The following is a 15,363-nucleotide window of genomic DNA, read 5'->3' as shown; positions in this document are numbered from 1 at the left end:
GAATATGATGAAAACTACATGCCAATAAATTTGATAAATTAGATCAACTGAACACATTCTTTGAAAAACACAACTTTAGAAACTGTTTCAAGAAGAAATAGAACATTTGATTAGCTCTATTATCTGTTAAAGAAATTGAATCTGTTTTCAAAAGCATTTCCACACACTAACAAAAATTCCAGGCTCTAACAGTTTCATTGGTTAATATCCTATTTAATGTTTAAGGAAGAAGTTCTTCCCAATTCATTTTATGATGCCAACATAAATTTATAATCTATTTAAAATGACCTAAATATCCAAAATATGTTTGAAAAAGTAATAAAGTTGGATGATTATACTACCTGATTTCAAGACTTACTATAAAGCTACAATAATCAAGACTGACTATGTGGTAGTGTCATAAGGATAAATATATAGTTCAATGGAATACAATAATTAGTCCACAAATAGACACATATACAAATGGTCAATTGATTTTAGACAAAGCTTTCAAAGTAATTCAATGGAAAGGAGTCATATTTTCAAAAAGAGTGCTAGACCATGCACAGAAAAAAAAATAATCTTGACTTCTAATTCACAAAAGAGAAAAGTAAATCATGGGTCTAAATATAAAAAGCTAAAACTGTAAAAGTTTGGAAGAAAACACAGAAAATCTTTGTGACCTGGGGGTAGGCAAAGATGCCTCAGGACATAAAAAACTTTAAAGGAAAACAATGATAAATTGCATTTCATCAAAATTAAAATCTTGTACTGCTGAAAAGACACCATAAAAAATTTAAAAGTTGAGCCATAGACTTAGAGAAAATATTTGTAAAAGAAGTATCTGACAAAAACATTTTATCCAGAATATATAAGGATCTCTTAAAGTTCAATAAGAAATCAAGCAGCCAATAATAAAATGGACAAAAGCCTTGAACAAACACTTTATGAAAGAATATATACAAATGACTAATAAGTACACAAAAAGGTGCTTCTTATCTTTAGTGATCAGGGAAATGCAAATTAAAACTACAATGAGATAGCTCTTCATACTCACTCTAATAGCTAGAACTAAAAAGACCAGTTGTTGGCAAGGAAGTTGAACAACTGAAACTCTTGTGCATTGCTGGTGGAAGTGAAAAATGGTAAACATTAGATAAAACAATTAGGTATCATCTTATAGAGTCTTGTAGAGTTAAATATACAGCATACAGTGACCACATGATGAAAACATATGTCTACATAAAGACTTGTAAACAAATATTCATAGCACCTTAATTCATAATAGGCTCTAAACGGACATAACCTGAACGTCCGTCAATAATAGAATGGATAAACAGATAGTGGTATAGCCATCCAATGAAATAGTACTCAGCAATGAAAAGGGAACCAACTACTGATACATGTAACCACATGGATAAACCTCAAAAACATTACTCTGAGCAAAGGAAGGCAGACACAAAAGACAATGTATAGTATGATTATATTTATATCAAATCTTAGAAAAAAATTAATACCAATATATAGTGATAGAAATCAGATCAAGGGTGAGTTGGGGCTAGGGATGGGGCGGGGGCAAAGTGACATAAAGGAACTTTCTAGGGTGATGAAAATGTTTAATATCAAGATTGATCTTATGGTTCTTACATGGGTTTATTTATTTGTCCAAACTCTTGACTTGTATACTCATAATGGGTAATTACATTATCACAATACACAAGTTATACCTCAATAAAGTTACTGAAAACAAGAAAAGAAGCAACTACAATTGCCCAATATCCTTACCAGGTTACTTCCATTCACTTCCTTCCTCAAACCTCAGAAACTCTGGGGGAATTGTTAAACATACTAGAATCTTCAGCTCTATCTCTCAGAGATTCTCATTATAAGGTAAAGTATAAGACTCAAGAGCTGCATTTTTAACTAGTACCCTCAGATAATACTTGATATAGGTGGTGGAGTATTCCTTGTATCATTTCATTTCTTTTTTTTCTTTTTTTGTGAGGGAGATTAGCCCTGAGCTAACATCCATGCCAATCCTCCTTTTTTTTTTTTCTGAGGAAGACTGGCCCTGGGCTAACATCTGTGCCCATCTTCCTCTACTTTATATGGGAGGCCGCCACAGCATGGCTTGACAAGCGGTGCATCAAGTGTGTGCCCGTGGTCCAAACCTGCGAACCCCGGGCCGCGGAAGTGGAGCGTACACACTTAACTGCTGCGCCACCAGGTGGCCTCTCATTTCATCTCTTTTAATGACTATCAGCATGACTACATTTCATGGAATTTTCAGTAATTTAATGTAAACAGTTACAGGCTGAAAATCTTATTCAAAAGAAGTTGGTTATCTTTCCAGCTTCCTCATACCTGGCCCTCCGGCAAAAAATGGCTCAACTTCTTTATTCAAGGGAAAGAGAAATTTCTGGCCATTGTAGTGCACCACCTCAAAGATTTTCTCTCTTAGTCTCTTTGTCCCTCTCTCTCTTCTTCACTCCCTCCCTCCTCCTTCTTTTTCCTTCTCTCTCTTTCTTTCTTCCTCCCTACTTTTTCTCTGTAGCAGGAAGAATCACATCAGCATTTTGGTTTTAAAGTGCTTCTAAATAGGACTATTATCTCTGAGACAAATAAACAGAAGAGTAAGTGGAAACGGCACAGATAAATCAGTTTTAGATACCCGCGAACGCTGTAATTAGGCTGAACAGGTGCTGTGTGTTAATGAAAAGAGGAAAACAAACTTTGGCTCAAATGATTCACAGTGTGGAGTCTGGAAAAAACACATTGTCTAGGATAATCAGGATATGACTGCTACAAAGAATATCTGAGGAAGCGGCACTGTACTCGTAGCAAATATCTGTTCACCATTTATGGGAATTTAGGCCATTAACATACAGCACATGGTAGGTCTACAGTATGGATTTGCTGAATAAATGTGAGAATGGTAAGTAGGTAAATGAAACTTACTTGCTCTGTTACCATTTATTGTTGTTGTCATTGCTGGTTTTAACTCTTTTTAGCTGAAAATATTACTAAAATGTATTGTACATTTCTTATCTATTTAAAAAGTGGCAAAAAATTATGATTTTAACTGAAAGATTTCAAGGTCAACATTACTGGAGTACTCTCCCTCCTGAGAAATTGTTCTTAATCTTCTGGGTGGATAATTTGGTAGCGAAGACTATTAGAATAATATGGAAATTAATCAAATTAGCAAATAAAAGATGATCAGTTTTGAAATTGGAACATATGTTTGACAAAACTCAGCACCTCTTCCTAAGAAAAAATTCTCAGCAAAATAGAAATAGGAAGGAAATTCTTCAATCACTTGAAGGACTTGTATGAAAAATTCTCCAGCTATAATTATAATCAATGGCAAAATATTAAATACTTTCACCTTAAGAATAAGACAACAGAAAGGTTATCTGCTCTTATCACTTCTATTCAGCATGGTGCTGCAGGTGCTATTGAATAAAGCAAAAAGCAAAAGCAAACCAACACAAAACAAAAATGCATAAAAGTGGGAAAGCAGAAGTGAAACTGAATTTATTTGCATATGGTATGATGGTGCATTTCGAAAATCCTAACTAACCTGCACAAAAATTACTCGATCTAATAACTGAACTCGGAAAAGTATCAGGATACAAGGCCAACATCAATACTTTATGCTAATGAAAATGCTTAGAAAATAAAATTTTAAAAATATGAGTTAAATAGCATAAAAAAGAAAAACAATAAGAAATAAATTGAACAAAAGACCAGGCAGATTATCATACTGAAAATTACAAAACATAAAGAAATCTAAAGAAATGGAGAGATATACCTTGTTTATACATAAAAGACTCAATACTGTTGACTTGCCACTTCTCGAAGTGAACTATAGATTGATTAAATTCCAATGAAAATCTCAGCAGACTTTTTAATAAAAACCGACAAGTAGATTTTAAAATTTATATAGAAATATAAAGACCCTATAATAGCCTGAACTATCTTGAAAAAGAATAATAAAGTTTGAGAGCTTACATTACATGATTTTAAGGGTACTGTAGCTTCAATAATTAGGACAATGTAGCATTGGGAAAAGGATTGAAAAAGATCCATGAAAAGACTATAGTACAGAAATAGACCAAATTATATGTAATCTAGTGATTTTGGGTGGGGGGGAGCTTTGCCCTGAGCTAATATCTGTTGCCAATCTTCCTCTTTTTGCTTGAGGAAGATTCACCCTGAGCTAACATGTGTGCCAATCTTCCTCTATTTTGTATGTGGGTCGCCACTACAGCATGGCTGCCTATTGGTGTAGGTCCACACCTAAGAACTGAACCCGGGCCACTGAAGCAGAGCGCACCAAACGTAACCACTAGGCCATGGGGCCAGCCCCTGTAATCTAGTAATTTTTGACATAGGCTCCAATGCAATTCAACGAGAAATGGAAAATCTTTTCAACAATTATTTCTGCTGGAACAATTGGATATCAATTTGGAAAAAAAAAAAAACCTTGATACATTTCTCAAACCAGACACAAAAATACACTTGAGCTACATTACAAAACTAAAAGTAAAAACTAAACCATAAAGCTCTTAGCAGAAAACATAAGATAATATCTTTACAAATTTGGGATAGACAACTAATTATAAAAGAAAAAATATGATAAACAAGACTTGATTAAAATAAAAAACTTCCAGTCATCAAAAACATGATTAAGAAAGTAATAAGGCAAATCACAGACAAAATGAAAATATTTCAATAGATATCTGATAAAGTAGTCATATCTAGGATATATCAAGAAATAAATAATAAGACATACAATTAAATTAGAAAATGGACAAGATACTTGGACAGACACTTCACAAAAGAGGATATGTGAAGGGTCAATAAACACATGAAAAGATGCTCAATTTTGTTAGTCATCAGAAAAACGTAAATTAAAACCTTCATGAGCTACTACTGCATACCTACTAGATTGACTAACGTTAAAAAGATCAAAACCACCAAATATTGGAGAGGATGAGGAGCAGCTGGATCTCTCATATGTTGCTGATGGGAGTTTGTAATATTATAACTGTTAAAAATTCTGGCAGTTTCTTATAACCCTATGAGACTGCAATTCCATTTTTAGATAGTTGCTGAAAATAAAAGAATATATAGGTCTATATAAAGACTTGTTTGCAAGATTGTTCATTGATGCTTTATTTATAATAGCAAATTATTGGATATAACACAAATGTCCATCAAGAGTAGAGAGGATACACAATTGTGTTATAGTTATGCAATGGAACTCACTGACACATGCAACAACATAGATAAGTCTCACAAACATTATTTGGAATGAAAGAAGCCAGACACAAAAGAATGCTTAATCTATAATTCCATTTTTACAAGGATCAAGAAGAGGTAAAATGAATCTGTTGAAATAGAAATCACAGTAGTGTTTGCTTGGTGGTGGGGTTGACTGGAAATGTACAAGAGGAAACTTCTAGGGTGATGGTAGACTCTAAATCTTGACCGGGATGATTCTTAAGACTCATCAAACTGTACACTTAAGATCTGTGCTGATTTACTGAATATAATTATAACTCAATTAAAAAGAAACGGAAACTATGTTGAAAACCAGGTGTTCTCAATGATTACTAGTGCAGGCAGAAATTAGTGCAACTTATTTGGTAAACAGTATTGCTATATTTATGAAGAGTTTTTAGGAACATCCATATCATGTCCCAGAAATTCCACTCAATAAATTTATACTAAATGGACACATTCTCAATTTGAAGATAGGGGCGATCTTTTTGTACAAAATTGCTTTCATGCTTGTTATTTGCAATACATAAAAATTAAAAACAGATTTTTTATTGTAAAGGGATGCTTAAATAAACTATAATGTGAATTAAATATATTAGATAATTAAATATTGTAGATAAAGCCACTAAAATGTTAATGAAGACTACATAATAACATGAAGATATACTTATAATGTTATGCCAAATGGGGAAAAACTGTTGTGAGGAAGAACTATATGTCCCATTAGTCTTCATACTAGGGTATGCAATGACTTTCCAAGAAATATACAGGCACATAATTTTTAAAAACATCAAATTCTAGATCTTTGACTCCCACATATACTCTTTCCTAAAGTTGATATGACCTGAGAATTTCTAGCTTCAAGCAGGTTCTCCTTTTCTAACTCTATTTTACGAAGAGAAGGTCTTTCTCTTCTCCTGAGTCTTGCTATGGTGAATTGTCCCAGGCTGTAAAAAAGTCTGAGACCCCTAACAAAGAAACACTTGACAATGTTGGCACTGGTATTAGGAAATGTATTGTTAATAAAGTAACAATCCTTTTCTAAGGGCAATTAACCTCTGCAAATTGGTTTGTTTCTAATTCTTTGCTTTCAAAAAATTGAAAAAGGATCTACTTGAGTTTTAGGAGGTAGATCATTAAAAATAATTTTTGTGTATGCATCACTATGTAATTTGTGACCCAGAGCTTCAGAAAGAGTTCAAAATTGAATGACATTATGTAAATACGATTTTTCAGCACTTGTATCTGTTGAATAAACTGAAAAGAATTGATGCTGAATTTTGTCTCATCTGTCAATAAATAATAATCATCTGGGGCCGGCCCCGTGGCGTAGCGGTTAAGTTTGCGCATTCTGTTTTGGTGGCCTGGGGTTTGCAGGTTCGGATCCTGGGTGTGGACCTACTCACCGCTCATCAAGCCATGCTGAGGCGGTGGCCCACATAGAAGAGTTACAACTCTATAACTATAATACACAACTATGCACAGGGCTTTGGGAAGAAAAAAGAAAAAACAGAGGAAGATTGGCAACAGACGTTAGCGCAGGGCCAATCTTCCTAAAAAAAAATAAAACAAAAGTACTAAAAGGAATAACAAGCCAAACTGCCAACTTAAGAGTTCTATCTCCAGTAAAATATCTTCAAAAATGAAGGAAAAATAAAGATTAAAAAAAAATAATAATCATCATCATCTCTGGGTGTCTGAATTAAAGGAAAAGGTCTATTCATGTCATTAAGAGATTCATTGCTAATAAAATTTGATTTTAATTCTTAATTATTCATTAAACTTTTAATATATTTATGATCCTTTGACCAACTGTATACTAATAAAAATGACAATATAAATAATTAAGAAATTAAAAGAAAATGCAGCCTTATGGTCAGAAGAAATGAAAACAACTTAAATTTCAATGCAGTATATCTACTTTTCAGTTGCAGAGAAGAATGAATTGATCAATGAAAGACTTTTTAGGCATACAAATACATTATGTTTGGATATATTTTTATGGAAATACATAAAATATCTGTATAAAAAGTGGAATGGGAATATGAATTCAAGGAAAAAGCAAAAGATATAAAATTTCAATCCATTAAAAAAGAGATTTTTTTTTAATGGATGATATTAGGTATCAAGTCACTATTCTATTGGGTATATTGAAAAAATTGTGTAACAATTTCATTTTAAACTGTCAATATTTACAATGTGCCTTAAGGTGCATCCCTTGCAACTATTTAAAATTATAATAAAAATTTTTATTTATCAGCCTAAAAATTTGTGTTTATTTATGGAGTTTTGTGAAATTTATTTGGGGCTATAGAAGCAAAAACGAATAAGCAACTTACAGATATAATTACAATTTTATTTTTAAATTATCTCAAACGAATAAACAAACTAAAAAAGTATGATCTTCAAAAAGACTGGAAGGATTACTCCAAAATGGTAATGATTATATTTGGATACTGGGAATAAAAATTTTCCCTCTTCTACTAATTTACTTATTGGTTATATATTTTCCTCAATGGCTTTATTAGATTAAATTCCTCTCATAATAAAAATAAACTTGAGACATTTAGAAATAATTAGGTATAAATTTAAATTCAGTGACCTCTAAGGGCCCTAAGAATCTTCTTCTGAGGCAAAGTCCACAAGTTTTAGGGTTTCCACCTTGTAATAACTGTTTCAGCAGTTCCTGCAGTTTTTATTTATTATGGGATTTTTGGCAGTAATACAAATGACTGAGTTTGCTAAAAGACTGTTGTCTGCCAATTAAAACATTTTGGTGTCTGCCACATTTTCCCTTTTGATCTGACATGTTCAATCTAAAATTGATTGGGAGGTTTACAAATATTTAGATTCTGTCTTGCCTTATCTCAGCCTCTTTCACAAACTCCGATATTCTTATCTCTTACCAAAGAATAGTGACTCACAAGGTTACACAACTATCAGTAGCAAAGTTAATCGGAATCAAGATCTAAATTGATTTTCTGTTTTCTGAATTCCTCCACACATGGAGTGAAAGACTTTAACGAACCAGGAAGAGCAAGGAGATTATTAACAAGTGAATGGAAGGCAATTATTTGCTGTTAGTGTCTGTCAAGTCAATCCCCACTCCCAGTGACCTGTATGCAGCAGAGCGGAACCCCGTCTGGTCTTTTTGAGCCATCCTCTCACCTTTTGATGCTATATCAGGCAATGCTCAGCTGCTATTCATAGGGTTTTCACAGTCAATTTTTTTCTGAAGTGGGTGGTCCCAGTCTGTCTTAGTTTGGAGGCTCTGCTGAAACCTGTCCACTATGGGTGACTCTACTGGTATTTGAAATGCTGGTGGCATAGCTTTTAGCATCACAGCAAATGCAGCTGCCACAGCGTAACAACCAATAGAAGGGTGGTGAGAGCCCCAAATCTTAATGACTAGACCGCTGGGGCTGGCAAAGAAATCATTATACAACAGGATATCCAGGCCTACAAATTTCAGATTTGAGGATTAAGCACCTTTGTGTAAAACAAAGAAGGACTAGTCAATTTTGATAGGATCTTCAAATAGAATTGAGAGGCCAATTGTTCTGTGCTCCAAGTCCAGAGGCAGCAGAAGAGAAAAGAGTTTTAGGATGAAAGGGAGATAAAACGCCCAATAAAGAAAAGAAAAATAAATAGCAAACATCTAGAGGGCACTATATTTTCATGGTTCTTCTACAATATTAAGGAGAAAGGACTTGAACTCTGAAAAACTGTTGCTTCAAAATTTTAAAAATGAGATAGATAACAAAGGAGAAGCTGTGAAAGAAATTTTTCCCCCAATTCTTTTACAAAGTCAGAGACATAGGATAGGCCAGTGAAGGGACATTAAAGCAAGCTGTATTAGAGTAAAATGACTCCTTTAACATCATATTCCCATCTCTAAATTTAGTTCTACACTATCATATTTCCAGTCTGAATTGTTAAGTGTACTAAAGTGTTATATATTTGAACTCATTTCTTTTTTCAGACATAAAAAAGTCTGGTAACAACTTCTTTCTTATTTCTACACACAGAAAATAAAGAATAAGTATAGTGTAAAAAACAAAGAAAAAACAACTGTTTGGCTTTTATATATAGAATTAAAGGACAATCATTTAATCTCTCAATGTCTGGGGTGTTGTTAGTCCATCAGGTTGGCTCATCCTCATCTCCCCAGCCTTGAATGCAGGTCTACAATTATGAGGGTTGGAGGAGCATGTTACTCTTAAATAACATCCACATTAATATGAACCACATTTTCACTCCTCACCCAGTAAGGCTATTTATCACAAAACAGCAGAAAAGGAGAATGATGTGTCCTTCACAAAGTACTAGAAGGGTATTCATAATTTTCATAAGCAGGACTGTCACTTAGGACACTGACTCCTGCCAATCACTTAGCCCCACAATTTCCTGTGGATGACCTTGCTCGCAAGAAAGACTATTCACACTCAAGGCCATTGAAATGAGACAATAAAAGGCTTTTTGAAAATGCTAACCAGTTTTTAAAACATTATCCAAAACTCTAGGTCCACAAGTCAAAAGAAAGTTCTCTCAAATCCATAAAAGTATCTGTCACTTGGCTTTCCCAGATGTAGATTTATGATACCTCCTCTCAATAAGATTCAAATATAGTGACGTCTGCTTTCTAAATGCTACAGCTTTCTGAAAGGGAAAGCTCATCGCAACCTGCCTAGAAAACTCTGCAATGTATCTTATCCATCTGGAGTGGTCACATTATACTCTTGTTATCTCTTGCTTAACCTAATAGAATCAAAACACAATGTTCCTCACCAACATGTAAAGTCCTGTACCTCCAAGTATTTCCCATGTCTCATTGAAATACCGTGACCCAGGCTCTGCAAACAGATCAATAGTCATTACCCAATCTCTGTAGTCTCTGGGGGTCTGTCTTTCAGGGCTGGGAGCTTCAGGTTGATTCCAGCTCCTTCCACAGGCAGCTGTCAGTGGCGCATGCTCTGTTCGAAACAGCCCAGGAGATGTTGCAACCAGAAATTTCTCAACAGGATGCAGATTAATTATGGTTTCAAATATGACAGATGCCGCCCATGCAACCTCGTGGGTGAATTCTTAGCCAGTGTTGAAAAAAGAGTGTTAATGGACTAAAATCCCTGCTCCTGCCAAGCCAGTCCCCAAGTTCTGTGAATCAAGGGTTAGATGAATTGGAAGCTTCTCAGTAGAATATAAACTATCTATTCAGAAAATAATTTTCACCCAAGGATGGATGTAATGACCTAGTCATACAAGCATTTCTATAAAATGCCTAATCCCCCACATCCTCCAACTGCAACGCCTGTAATGCTATTCATTCCCAATGACTGCTTTGGCTTTCCTAAATTTCCTCTACCTTGTTATGTAAATTGGGTGTTAGAATTGGCAGGAAATGAGGAAAATGTATCCAATTCTTTCAACTGAAACCTAGAAAGATAGTGTCTCATTCAAGATCTCCAGCTAGCTAAAGGCAAAAACACTTTTTTCCTTCTCTCTAACCAGTCTGTTTCCTACTCCCTAAGCAGCTCCTGTGTCTGCACTGGGTACAGATTTGCTGTTAGATAACCTGTAAGGAATTTTAGAACTGCATAGATTTCTATTCTCTGTTTTCATAATTATGAGGGTGCAGGTCTAATTCGGTTAAATTAAACCTACAAAACTTCTAAAATGATTCCCAAACTAATGTTTTATATGCTTAAAATTCATCTGAAGAGCAAGAAGAGTATTTCTGAATTAATTCCTGAATTTTCCTCATTGGTTCAGGCATGTCTACGTCCACTCAAAGCATAGGACATGGCTGCAAACACACTTGTATCAGAACTTGCATTTCAGTCAGGTGGCTAGAAGTTAATGGCATTAGGTTGATTTAAAAAACTTCAAGTTTCTTTGGATTGTGTCTATTTATAATTAGATTGGGGTCAATTTGACTCAAAATTGTAGTTGGAATTGGTTTTGCTTCTGTTACCATAATAGTTTCATTTAAATTTTAATTAAATTTAAAATTTTTTATGGATTTATTTGCTTTATTAAAAAAGTCTTAGATCCTTATGTTTTTCACAGGCAATTATTCCACTCACAAAGTAATATATTCTGCTAGCATGCCATTTTGTGTCTCTGAAAGAAAATCAAAACCATCTGGAAAGATAGGGTATGTATTGGCAACATATAAACAACTGGAATCTAATCTATGCTAGAAAATCAGATATTCTTGGGCAAAAGAAATGGAAAAGTGGAGGTTTCAAGTATTGCATAGTTGATATTGAACAATTTTACCAAAAATTTTTCCCCAGTGCATCCTTTACCCAAAGCAAATCCAAATCATTGTAGTTTGGAGATTTTATAGTGAATGAGTCATTCATCCATATAAGGGCCCTCTACTCTTTTGTTTATTCTTAACTAGTTTAGCTTTAACTTTTGTCCCTGATCCCCATTCCCACACATTCAACCTCCATTTTATTCTAAAATATCATTATAACATATCACTTTAAGGTAGATAGTTATTAGGGACAAGAATGAGATTTATTATAAAATACCATATGAAAAATTCTGACAATTATTCTACTGGATGATCATATGGTATTTTATAATAAATCTCATTCTTGTCCCTATTTTTCTTACTCTGCACTATAACAGATCGGGCTCCGTACTGTGTGAGGGCCAGTGTAAAATAAGAATGCGGGGCCCCTTGTTAAAAAGTTACAAAAAATTTCAAGATGACGACAGCAGGGTTGTAAACAAAGTATGAGGCCCTCCTAAGCACAGGGCCTGTGCTGTTGCACATGTCACACATCTATCAAGTCAGCCCCTCCTGTGAGAAAACAGCATGTTCCAGCATGTACATACGGTTTGTTTCTTCTTACTGTCCCATAGATTTTCAAAATATCCACCTTTTAAATGTTCTGTCTCCCAGGAATAGACCATTTCATTTCCTCAAATTCTCTACTCTTACAAACTTCAGCATTTATGCTTCCCATTATGGAATTACGTGAGAATTTCTTTGAGACATATTTCTAGGAATGGGATCTTTTGGTCATAGGTCATACGGTTGTTCAATTTTACAATATGCTGCCAGATTGTTCTAGAATAGGCTGTGTGCTCCCATCAACAGTGCTGAGGGTACCCATTTCTCTACCTATTTAGTTCGCAAGCTGTGATGTTGCAAATATCTCTGTCAGTCTGTCATTTCTCTATTCATTTCATCTAGGATTCAACTCATTGAACAGAAATCCAACTCTGTTTACATATTTACTTTTACATTAATATTTGTGCTTTTGGAATTCTTCTTTAAACTTGTATCTCAACCCCTAGATCATGAAATAACAGGGCAAAGGTGTTTCCCTCCCCCATCTTAGTCCTGTGGTGGCTTTAGGGCCCTCAGAGGGGGCAGGGCCCATCCCGCTCTTTTGCTTCTCCTCCTGCCTTATCACACTGAAGGAGTAGGTGTTCTTCCAGGAACACCACGTCTCCTCCTTCCATCAAGATTCCTAAGACCTCCAGGGTATGAGGGCAGAGGAAAAGAACAGAGTAATTCCTGCTTTACCCGTGCTGTGGGCAGATACTGATACTGGTGCCCAAGGTATTTACCCAGCTGCTGGTGTTCTAGTGTTAGGAAGGTCTTAAAGGGAATGAAACATTTAGAGTGGAGTGGAGCTGGGTCCCCACTCCGAACACGTTTTAAAATCTATGTGACAACACGGATGGACATTGAGGGTACTATGCAAAGTGAAATAAGTCAGAGGGAGAAGGTCAAATACCGTATGATTTCCTTCATTAAATAGTAGATAACAACAACAATAAACAAACACATAGAGACAGAGATTGGATTGGTGGTTACCAGAGGGGAAGGGGGGAGGGAGGAGGGCGAAAGGGATAATTTGGCACATGTGTGTGGTGATGGGTTGTAATTAGTATTTGGGTGGTGGACATGATGTAATCTATGCAGAAATAGAAGTATAATGATGTACACCTGAAATTTATACAATGTTATAAACCAATGTTACTGCAATAAACAAAAAATTAAAACAAACAAACAAAAAAATCTATGCCTAGAGGATTTTTAGGGCAATGAAAATACTCTGTATGATACTATAACTATCCTCTGTGTGAAACAGGTCATTATATGTTTGTCTAAACCCATAGAATGCACAGCACCACAAATAAACAGTAATATAAACCATGGACTTTGGGTGATTATGATGTATGAATGTAGGCTCATCAATTATAACAAATGTACCACATTGGTGGGGCATGTCGACAATAGGGGAAGCTGTGCATGTGTAGAAGCAGATGGTATATGAGAAATTTCTGTATCTTCTGCTCAATTTTGCTTAAGACTTAAAAAAAAAATCTATGCCTTTAAGTCTGAACAAGGAATTTGGCATTGTGTCCTCAAGGAGGTTAAATTCCCCGATGTTTGCATAATGACTTCTCTTGTTTTGATTTATTGCTTTGGTGTACCATCCCCTGAGGTTTGCATTTTTATGGGCCTGTTGGTAGGGACCCAGGCTATCTGTGAGGTTTAGGATCTCTATTTTAGGGAATGTAATCCTTCAATTCTGTGCACTGAATACCTTCTGAATGTGCCTGTCTGTACATGCACCTGGTATCCTGAATGGCTGGAATATACTGGAGATTATGAGTCAGAGGGAAACAAGGCCCACGGACAAGACAAACATCAAAACTTACTCCCTCTGCTAATGACTAGAGTAATTCATTAAGGCATGTGGATTTTCCTAGGTAGAGGGTGTTAATTTTGAAAAGACTGAAGAAGATCTGAGTATTTTGTTGAATCTAAGATGCCCTCATTTGTAAAAGGTACCACTCATTATATTATGTACTCCTAGGAAAGAAAGACAATGTCAATTGTATTTGTAAGACATCATCAACTGTAAAGAGCTTTCAAAATGTACAAAAATGCACTTTGGAATCAATGAAATATAGTTTATTATAATGCAGAAATCATAAAATCTTTGTAAATATTTTCTTTATGAATCAGATTTACCTATGATTAAAATACTCGCGTGCTTTGGCACATCATGAAGTGAAATCACCTAGGATTCTGCAAGCCCCAAAGGTCTTTTCTTTTGATTATGTAGGGGCTTTAAGAGGCCACAGCTATTGGGAAAGGGTCCTGAGGCTGGTAACCCATTAACTTTAATTATCACCTAAACTCTATTTGGTAAATATTATAACGTTCATTTTACAGATGAGGAAACTAAAATTCAGGGAGATTATAACATGCTTAGAGAACTAGCAGATGAAGGATAAATAACATGACATTTAACCGCTCATCAAGACATTTAATTCATAGAGCACCAAATGACTGAGTGCCCTATTATACAGGTATTTGATATTTTGCTATAGGTCTCATAGTTCAAATAGCCCTCTGTAGACACAATCTATATGTTCTGAAATATAGATTTATTTACTTAATAGATATATTTGCTGAGCTCCTACTGTCTACGAGGTATTTTCCCAGGCAGTGGAGATCCAGCCTTGAACAGATAAAAATCCTTACCCTTGTTGAACTTACATTCTAGACACAGGCAAGTGGGCACATGGCTAATTTTCAACATTGATTTAACTCAGCATAAGGTTTTACCAGACAAATAAATAAAAGCACAGTACCGTAGAGTTGTGCTTCTCAAACTTTAAGGTGCATACAAATCACCTGGGGATCTTGTAAAATGCAGATTCTGATTCTGTTAGTCAGGCTGCAGTCTGAGAGTCTCTGTTTCTAACAAGCTCCTATATGATACCAAAATGTTACTAGAGCTTGGACCAGACTTTGACTAGCAAGGCTAGGGTGGAAGCAAGGAGGTTGGGAAAAAGTGCCTAGATTTGAATTTTGACTCTGTGGCTTTAGCAAGTTCCTCTGGCATTTGTTTGTTTGTTTGCTCGTTTTTGATAATGAGTACAATTACGATGATGTAGCTACCATTTATTGAGCATCAACTATGGGCCAGGCACTGAGCTAAGGTTTTTACCTGTATATTTTAATCCTCACCACAATCCTACAAAGTATGAATGATCGCTTTCATTTACAGATGAAAAAAACTGCTTGGAGAAGTTAAGTAATTTATTTAAAGC

At 35.0% G+C, this 15,363-nt stretch overlaps 1 protein-coding gene across 2 annotated transcripts in view; it reads right to left on the bottom strand.

Annotated features, from left to right (window-relative positions):
- LOC101397616 (lipase member K) overlaps nt 1-10,538 on the bottom strand; it is a 48,864-nt gene extending 38,326 nt beyond the window's left edge. For both annotated transcript variants that reach the window (XM_014795008.2, XM_087432223.1), the window contains exon 1: nt 10,147-10,538. The gene's annotated coding sequence lies outside the window, so the exon portion shown is untranslated. The remainder of the gene's footprint in view (nt 1-10,146) is intronic.
- Between the last annotated feature and the right edge of the window lie 4,825 nt (nt 10,539-15,363).

The sequence above is a fragment of the Ceratotherium simum genome, chromosome 6 (genome assembly GCF_057802395.1).
Source record: "Ceratotherium simum simum isolate JZ-2026a chromosome 6, ASM5780239v1, whole genome shotgun sequence".
In the NCBI taxonomy this organism is placed as follows: domain Eukaryota; kingdom Metazoa; phylum Chordata; class Mammalia; order Perissodactyla; family Rhinocerotidae; genus Ceratotherium; species Ceratotherium simum.
This window is presented reverse-complemented; position numbering and strand designations above follow the sequence as displayed.